Source organism: Canis aureus, chromosome 13, assembly GCF_053574225.1.
Source record: "Canis aureus isolate CA01 chromosome 13, VMU_Caureus_v.1.0, whole genome shotgun sequence".
In the NCBI taxonomy this organism is placed as follows: Eukaryota; Metazoa; Chordata; class Mammalia; order Carnivora; family Canidae; genus Canis; species Canis aureus.
Window position 1 is genome coordinate 70,177,306 of NC_135623.1, and position 9,852 is coordinate 70,187,157.

Here is a 9,852-nt window from a genome sequence, read left to right on the forward strand (position 1 = left end):
ACAAATATTATAGGCTATTTCAAGCAGATGAAGGTGAAGAGTTGTCCTCCTCGGCTATAGAAAGAATGGCCTGATGTTTTGAAAAAATACAAGTCAGGGCACTTGGGTGGCTCAGTGGTTTAGCGTCTGCTTTCAGCTCAGGGTGTGACCCCGGGGTCCTGAGATTGAGTCCCACATCAGGCTCCCCGCAGGGAGCCTGCTTCTCCCTCGGCCTGTGACTCTGCCTCTGTCTATGTGTCTCTCACGAATTAATAAATAAAATCTAAAGCAACAACAAAACACACAAGTCCAATTTATTAGACTTGTCCACAGTCAGCCATGGTGATCTTCTTGATCTTGCCATTCCTGGATTCAAAGTGCTCCACGGCTTCCACAATATCCATGCCCTCTTTCACTTTGCTAAAGACCACATGCTTGCCATCCAACCACTCAGTCTTGGCAGTGCAGATGAAAACCCGGGAACCGACTGTGTTGGGTTCAGCATTTGCCATGGACAAGATGCCAGGACATGCATGCTTCAGGATGAAATTCTCATCACTAAGTTTCTCTCCACAGATGGACTTGTTGCCCTGGGAAGTACACGTGAAGTCACCACCCTTGCACTTAAATCTTAGAATAATCCTGTGAAAGCAGTAACCTTTATAAACAAATCCTTACTTCCCAGTGCTCAAGCAAGAAGGTTTTCTGATGTCTTGGGAACTTTGTTTGGAAATAGCCCAAAGGATATCAGCCCAAAGGATTACCATGCAAGGTTATGTCAGAGAACACCATGGGGTTGACCATGGCTGGGCACAGGAGGAGCTCTGAGGTAGCAACATCTACAAGGCCACTGTGCCACTATTATTTGGGTCACACTATTTTTGATGAGATGGCTGTGTATATCAACTTTGTTTTCCTGTTTGTATTGTGTTTCTTTTCTCTCTGGCTGCTTTATAACAAAATTTAAATTTCTTATTATCCCTGGATTTCAGAAAATTTATTAAAATATTTCTTGCTATGGTCATATCTGTGATTAATCTACACGAGATTCACTGAGCTTTGCTTTTCCTTTTTTTCTTTATTTTCTTTATGTGTGTGGATTAATGGCATCTATCAAATTTGGAAATATTATTCCTTGGAATTGTTTTCTTCTCCTCTCCTCTTTTTCTAGAACTGCAATTGCACATATGCTAGCCTATATGATACTGCTACACAGATAACTAATACTGTTCATTTTCTTTCAGTCTTTTTTTATCTTTGTGTTTTGGCCTAAACTGTCCTTTAAGTTCTCCATGCCTCCATTTTTTTCCCTCTAGTGTTTTACATTATTTTATGCAAAATTCATCCAGTGAATTTTGTATCTTAGCTATTACATTTTTAATTTGGAAAAATTCTTTCTGTTCTGTTCTATGAAAGCCATTTCTCTCCTAATTATCTTCTTTTCTCCTCTACATCCTTGAGCATTTTTATTATACTTATAATAAATATTTAAAAGTCTTGCTTTCAAATCCCATGATGTCTATTATTTCTAGGTCTTTTTCTTTTAACTGATTTTCTTCCTTGGTTATGGGTCACATTTGAAAATTTCCATATGTCTAGTAATTTTGTATTGGATGCTTGACTTTGCATGCTTAATTCAGAATCCTACTTGGCTGATAGAAATGCAAATAATTCCCAGCTCTGTGTGAGCACTGGGAATTACTTAATTTATAGTTCCCTGAGAGTCATCTTGCTTGGATTCCTGGAGTCATGCATTGTGTAGGTACAGGTCGGTAAATAGTCAAAGACTCAATAGGATTCTCTTTTCACTTTGTAGTTATCTCACTCTGTTTTTTTCTGTCCTGCAAATTTCAGTTTTCTCAGACTCTACTAACTCCTCTCTTCATCTCCTCATCTTGATGAATTGCCCGGTTTTGCCTGTATTCTCGCTTCTCGTACTGTGGTCTAAAAACACATCTAGTTAAGAAGCCGAGTGAAATTTTACTTCTCATCTCATCTATACCTTCTCTCAAGGTTTGCAGTCAGTGTTTCCTGTTGTACCAATGCCCAGGCGCAAAGGTTTCATCTGTCTTATTTAGCTCGTTTAGCAGCCAGTAAGGTCAGCACCAGAAATGTTCATGGACAGAAGCAGGGATTCAACACGGCGTGGTATTTTAATTACAGACTGTATCTGTCCACCACTCCGTGAGAAGTAGCTACTCATAGAGTAACTGCCCTTTCCCATCTGACACCGCCAGTCGGTATTCTAATAACACAGATAGTGGTGTTTGTAGCAACAGACTGGTTTCCAAGCTTCCTAATGCTGGTATGTCAGCGTCTAGCAGACTATTCTCATTGCTTCAATCATGGCCTTCCTAACTCAAGCCCTACTAACAGTTACAGTTCATTACTGAATCCACAATTATGCAAAATTTGTTCCTAAGATTTTTTTTTGAAATGAACAGAATATGCCAAATCTCACACATTTATGAAAACAACAACAACAACAACAACAGCGAAAATATGCCAAGTTTAACCAAGCTTTTAGGTACAATACAAGGACTCATTAGGGACAACAACAGTGAAAAGATAGTACTCTGGGATCTTTAAAAAAAATAGACCAAGGTTTCTATCAAATTATGTCATAAGAAATAATAAATTCCCTATAATACAATATAATAAATCATTTGGATCCCAGCTATTGCCACAATATATCTTAATATCAAAGAGAAATAGCAAATACTATACCACGGAGATATGAAAATGCATTTTAAAACATTTTAACAATGATTTTCAAAATAATTTATGGGAGCCACAAAAATGTTCTTTATTAAAGAAAAATCAGAGTCATGATAATTACTAAAGGATACCCTTGGAAGGAAAATCTTCATATTGAGTATTATTATACCGATAGGATATAGTTGTGACAATTTTAATTTTATCACTAATAGCTTTTATTTGTCTTGGGGAAAAAATTAAGCATGATGTTTTAGCGTTCAAGCAAATTTGTGACAAACAGGAAGACTGCAGCACACCTCAGTTGGAACATTTTTCCAAAAATGACAATATAGGTAACTTTTATGCATATTTTATTTAACAAAAAAGATTGCTAGAATAAGGACACTACTGTGTTTTTCTTTAGCTGAATATGTATTTTAAAAATGAAAGGCAATTGAAGCTATTCACATTTTAAAGGCCATCTTCATTAGCAAACATTCATGACAAGTGTTGAAATATTTTGTCTTCACTTGTGCATTTCTCCATAAGGATTCACAATCTGGCAATAGTTTCATTAAACATCTAAGATTACTTTGTCATTTTGCATTTAAAAGCAAAAAGTTATTTAAAAAAATAACAGCTAAAATATGTGCTCAAGAACACAATCTGTGCTAATGTTAAGAAAAGAAACTCAAATATGAATTATAGCATTCAAAGCACAGAGAGAGAAAAAGAAAAAAGTCAATATCCAAAGATAAAATTTTTCTAGCACAAACATTTTTGAGTACATCGTATCTCCAGATTAGTAATGAACCACTTACGTAGGCAGGGTTGGGGAAGTGGTTAGCTTTGAGTGAATTAAAATCTGAGTCATAAAAATAAGCTTTCTAATAGAAGAGAAACAAGAGGGTGTATTAATGTGCAAGCCATCTTTAAACTTGACGTTGATGGGCTTTCGTCAATTTTAAAAATTAATGATTGAATTCAGTTTAAAGTTGACTTTAAATAATTAGAATTCAATATTGCTAACGTCTGTTAGTGATTGGGCTTTCAACTAGGAAATGATAAAAGATTGGGTGTCATGCTGGTGCATGAACAATAATCCAGAGAGACAGGCTTAAGCAAAGGCAAAGATTGGTAGGGTTAACTCTATCCATGGGATACCACGTGTAGTTCAGACTATATCACTTGGCAGAGTCAGAGAAGAGTAGTAAAGAGAAAATAAACTGCTCCTTAATTCTAGATTTGACAGCATTGGAGGAATAATTTTGCAGACTCTTCCAAGTCATAAATTCACAGTTTTCTCACCTATGAAACAAAGAAGTATTCATCTAGTCTGGGTAAGTTTTAGGATCCTTTCTAATTCTAAAAATTCCATTACATTTTAAATTAACAGAAAAAAAGGTCATAATCAATGGAAAAGCCAGAAGTTTGTTCTAAACAGAAATAAAAATGATTTCACATTCTTTCAGTAGAAAATTTAAAATTTTGTCCAGTTACATCAAATATTACATATACTTGTTTAAAGTGTTATATTTGTTATTGCTTTGTTTCAAATAAATTTCAGGTGCTAGGGCTAGAATTTAAGATAATAGTTGAGATCATAAATAACTTACAACCTTAACATTCCCATTCATCTATGTAACTAACCTATGTTTGTTATCAGGTGAAATTATGAATGACGAAAACCATAAACAAAATGAAAAGGCAACCTAAAATATTTGCAAATCATAAGTCAGTAAGGGGTTAATATCTAAAATATATAAAAATTCACACAACTCAATAGGAAAAAAAACAACTAATAATTAATTATTAATAAATGGGCAGAGGATTGGAGTAAATATTTTTCCAAAGAAGATACTCAAATGGCCAACATGTATAGGAAAAGGTGCTCAGCATCACTAATCCACAGGGAAATGCAAATCAAAACCACGGTGAGATGCCACCTCATACGTGTTACAATGGTTATCATCACAAAGACAAGAAATAACAAGTGCTGAAGTGAGATATGGGGAATAGGGATCCCTGTACACTGTTGGTGGGATGGAAATTGTTGCAGCCATTGGAGGAAACAGTATGGAGTTTCCACAAAAATATTAAAAATAGAGGTGCCATACGATCTAGTAATACTACTTCTGGATCCAGAAAGTTTCCTTTAAATTTTTTTTAAATTTATTTTTCATGAGAGACAGACAGAGAGAGAGAGAGAGAGAGAGAGGCAGAAGGAAAAGCAGGCCCCATGCAGGGAGCCCGATGTGGGACTCGATCCCGGGACCCCGGGGTCACGCCCTGGGCCGAAGGCAGGGCTCAACTTCTGGGCCACCCATGTGTCCCAAGCTTTCCAGTCTTTAAGGCTTTTGGGAGTTTATGACACCTTCCAGGAAAAAAAAAAAAAAAGTCATCACTACACATTTCTTTGAAGGTGTTATGTGTGTACAGCAATATATCAGAGAATAAGTTTGTGAAATACCTACAGGATCCTATTTAGAAAAGCTCTTCTTTCTGGTTTACCTCTTAACTCAGACAAATGAAATCTGAAACCACCGCTCAGGTGATACTGACTGCCCCCCGCCCGCCCCGCCCCGGCCCTGCAGACCCCTGCCAGCTCAGACCACCTAGTAGTTTTGAGCTAAATTCCTGTGCAGATGTACTGTGTAGTACTACCTAGAGGTAGTTCACCTCTGGAATGACCTCCAATCACCTTTACTTCATTATAATACTAAAATCTCCACCCAAGGAGGAGCCTCAGCCTCATTTACATAACATCCAACGTATATATTGGCATGTTTCCTTGAGGTGCGTGCTGGAACTTATGCCCACCTCTACATATGATGCCAAGGCTTCCCTATCTAAATACTCATCCTAACCTAAGCAGAAGGAACCCATTCACCCTCTCTGGGGGAGTCAGGGCTTTGGAAACCATTCCCCATGATTTATTTGATGAAAATAAAAGTTTTCTTTGTGTGACAACTCAAGGAAACAAAGGGTGCGTGTGTATGTCTGTGTACGTGTATGTGTGGAGAGAGAGATTATAAGGACTTTTCACACCCACTAGTGAAAGTTACCTACGGCTTTAGACTCAACACTAGACACATAGTAACCTTGCACAGACTCATCACCAGCTCCCACAATTGCTATCATGGGTTCTTTATTCCATACTATTCATAACAGCTCCCCTACTCTGATCAATCTTGAAAGACAGCAATTTGATATCAGGATGCCAGGAAGTACCACAAAAAGACTGACGTGGGTGCTCAGGCTTTGGCACAGAGTGGTGAGGCGGGGAGAAGGGTGAGCCGGCAAGGCATCAGGGAGACTGTTGATGAAAGCCAAAAGGACGCCTTGGAGAGTATTAGCAAAGCCCTTAAACACCTTTATAAAGACACCAGTAAGGGCTTATGGGAAAGTGATGAAAATGGTATTGGAACCTAGAAGAAAGAGTACGCTTCTTACATGGCGACACGACGTCTAGAAAAACTATTTCCTTTAATCATGTAGAAAATATCAACTACACTAGTGCACTTGATGATAGGGTTAAGATTTCCAGGCAAAATGCTGGTTTGTTTCTGTTTTTGTTTTTGTTTTCCAAACTATAATGAAATGGGAAAGGGAAGACAAACGAAACAATGACTCTTTTTTTTTTTTTTAGTGGAATTATGAGAAAATATAAAGGATCTAACAGTCTTTTCAACCAGCAAAATGTTCTTGAGTTAAGAAATGGAGGTGGGCGGGGGGTGGGGGGTCACTGGGTGACGGGCACTGAGGGGGGCACTTGATGGGATGAGCACTGGGTGTTATGCTATATGATGGCAAAATGAACACCAATAAAAAATGAATTTATTAAAAAAAATAAATAAAAAAGAAATGGCTTTGAGCAAAAATCAAATGTGGAGTGGGGCTATAAAATTCTTACAAAGAACTCACAAAGATCTAAGGTAGCACCTTGCAGTCCATTTCAAACCAACAAAGGTTTGTTTAAGATCTCAAAGGAATGTCAGATCTACTCCATTAAACAGCTGAGCTTTAAAAAAAAAAAAAAAAAAAACTAGGGCATGACGTCATAGTATACTCACAGGAAATACAATGACGGGGACTTATCTCAAAAGGATTGTCAATATACTTTTTGTCTAAATCCATGGATGATAAACTGATACCCATATTTTTATTATATCCATAATTTTAATCCCATAATGTTTTATAGGATTTGTATCAGATTACAGTGAAAGAGAGAGAAACAGTATAAAATTAAAAAAAAAATACTCTTGGATCTGTGTTTGTTTGGAGTTTTTTTCCAGCAGGTAGTAGGCTGAGAAACTCCATTAGAAACCCAAGTCATTAAAAAAAAAAAAAAGAAAGAAACCCAAGTCATTCATTACGAAGAAAGGACGACTAAGAGAGTAGAGTCAATGTTCCGATAGGCACGAACGGGAGCTACAGAAAAGCATGTTCTGTAAGGAGATTGAGCTCTAACTAAGGAACTGAGAACTTGCCCAGGACTTGATCCCACAATTGCTGTGGCTCCACACTTGTTTTGTGCCTCTTATTTTTCTAAGTTCTGAAAAGTGTATGGTGTGTATCCTATGTCTACGTCTTGTCGTCTGTCAGGTGTGGGCACACATCATGCCTCTTTAGTCTGAGTCTTTAGATTTAAAACAAGAAGAGTATTCAAAGAGCCACACCTGAGGCATCTATATTTGTGGAGACTTCTACAAGCCTAGATGGGATTTAAATAATATTTTGGAACTCAAGCCCGAGCCTCGTGCAATGAAAGATAAAATTCTTGTGTGTTGCTGAAGGAAGAAAGTGCATTTTACGTGCGGTAGGAATGCGATGGCCAGCAGGCAGACCACAGATTTATTTTCCAAGGATGGGGGCCACGGTATTGTCCATCTAATATACTCTTCTAGAAACTTGTCATTCTGTCATCCAAGGAGGCGTATGATTTCCTTCTTGAATCTAGGCAGGATTGACTCCCTTGTAAGCGATGGATTGTGGCAGACATAATGTGGGACTTCTGAGGCTAGGTCAGTGGAAAGCCTGACCACCCTGGGAGACACGAGGAGGCCACAGTCAGGTCAACAGCCCCAGTTAAGGTCCTAGTCAACACCACGTCATCCACAGAACATCTGTGTGAAGGAGCCTGCAAAGTATTTCAGAACCAGTCATAACGTCGCCTCAATATATTTAAGGTTTTCCAACGAGGGATCTAGAAATCATGGAACATTTCCACTGTGCCCTGTGTGAATTTTTGACCCATAGAGTCTAAAAACTTAATGAAATGGAAATTTTATGCCACTGTTGTTTGAATATTGTTTTTAAAGTCAGTAACACTAGCTAGAACGGTGTGTCAACTAACTTTCCATTAGAAATAAGGGTTATTAGGGACGTCTGGGTGGCTCAGGGGTTGAGCATCTGCCTTTAGGCTCAGGTCATGACCCCGGGTCCTGGGATCGAGTTCTGCATTGGGCTCCCTGTGGGAAGCCTGCTTGTCCCTCTGCCTGTATCTCTGCCTCTGTGTGTGTGTGTGTCTCTAGGGAATAAATAAATAAAATCTTTAAAAAAAGATAAGGGTAATTACCATAAAATAGAATACTAAACAGAAACAAATGAACCAAATAATATTTCAAATAAATACACAATTACTATACTAAAAGACGTAAAAAGAACTAACTCAAGTAACATACCTGCCCAAAGTCAAAAAGGAACCAAAAAGAAGTATCGACGTCTAAATAGTAGGTATCTTTTTCACAGTGTGGATTAACATTTCCGAACTACTTTGTATTTCTATAAGATTAATTAAATGATTAATATATTGGATGACAGAGGCAATTTCTCAGTTTTAAAGAAAGAAATTACAAATATGATAGGTGGAAGCTAGTATCAGTCATGAGGTGTTACATTGGAATTGGAAGTATCAGAGTGAACTCATTTTTCAATATGTGAATGACAGATGGATGATAGATGGATAAAAATTTCATATGTACAATATTGGTTTGTAGATGTACATGTGTGAGTTTTGTAAAGAGAGAACAAAAGAAAAAGGAAGAGGAGGAGAAGAGGAAGGAGGAGGAGAAGAAGGAGGAGAAAAGAAAGAAAAAGAAAAGAAAGAAAGAAAGAAAGAAAGAAAGAAAGAAAGAGAGAGGAAAGAAAGAAAGAGAGAGAGGAAAGAAGAAGAAAGAAAGAAGAAGAAAGAAAGAAAGAAAGAAAGAAAGAAAGAAAGAAAGAAAGAAAGAAGAAAGAAAGAAAGAAAGAAAGAAAGAAAGAAGAAAGAGAGAAAGAAAGAAAAGAAAGAAAGAGAGAGAGGAAAGAAAGAAAGAGAGGAAAGAAAGAAAGAGAAAGAAAGAAAGAGAGAGAGGAAAGAAAGAAAGAGAGGAAAGAAAGAAAGAGAAAGAAAGAAAGAAAGAAAGAAGAAAGAGAAAGAAAGAAAAGAAAGAAAGAGAGAAAGAAAGAAAGAAAGAAAGAAAGAAAGAAAGAAAGAAAGAAAGAAGAAAGAGAGAAAGAAAGAAAAGAAAGAGAAGAAAGAAAGAAAGAAAGAAAGAAAGAAAGAAAGAAAGAAAGAGAAAGAAAGAAAAAGAAAGAAAGAAAATAAAGAGAGGAAAGAAAGAAAGAAAGAGAAAGAAAAAGAAAGAAAGAAAGAAAGAAAGAAAGAAAGAAAGAAAGAAAGAGAAAGAAAGGAAGGAAGGAAGGAAGGAAGGAAGGAAGGAAGGAAGGAAGGAAGGAAGGAGAGAGGGTAGAAGGAAGGAAGGAAAGAAGGAGAGGAAGGTGATTTCCTAACCTGTCTGCCCTAAAAGCAGTGGAACCCTAGTAGTCATAGGTATAGATCTTGGCTCCTAAAAACCATTTTCCACTCAAAAAAACCAAGTGTCTTTGGAGAAATGACCGATTATAGGTCTGAGCAGAGCCAGTGCAAGATGATTCTCACTTTGTGAGTTGAAGTACAGGCGCTCTCAGAAAATGACGGCACGTTGTCCAAAGGGTACAGAAACCAGCTCCGAGGGGCTCCCACGGCCACATTGAAGTAAACGAAGTGTGGGTAAAATGACCCGTGAGGCCTTACTGATATAAATAAATGACAAAATGTATTTAAAAAGAAGGGCGGAGGAGCTCTTCCTTACTGTGTGAAATTCCAACTAATAAATGTAGAACAAATTATGGAGTTAGAAAATGAGTTTGGCT

The 9,852-nt window shown here is 37.4% G+C and overlaps 1 pseudogene; it reads right to left on the reverse strand.

The window, feature by feature from the left end:
- Positions 1-296: 296 nt before the first annotated feature.
- On the reverse strand, positions 297-783 carry LOC144281708 (peptidyl-prolyl cis-trans isomerase A pseudogene; annotated as a pseudogene).
- Between the last annotated feature and the right edge of the window lie 9,069 nt (positions 784-9,852).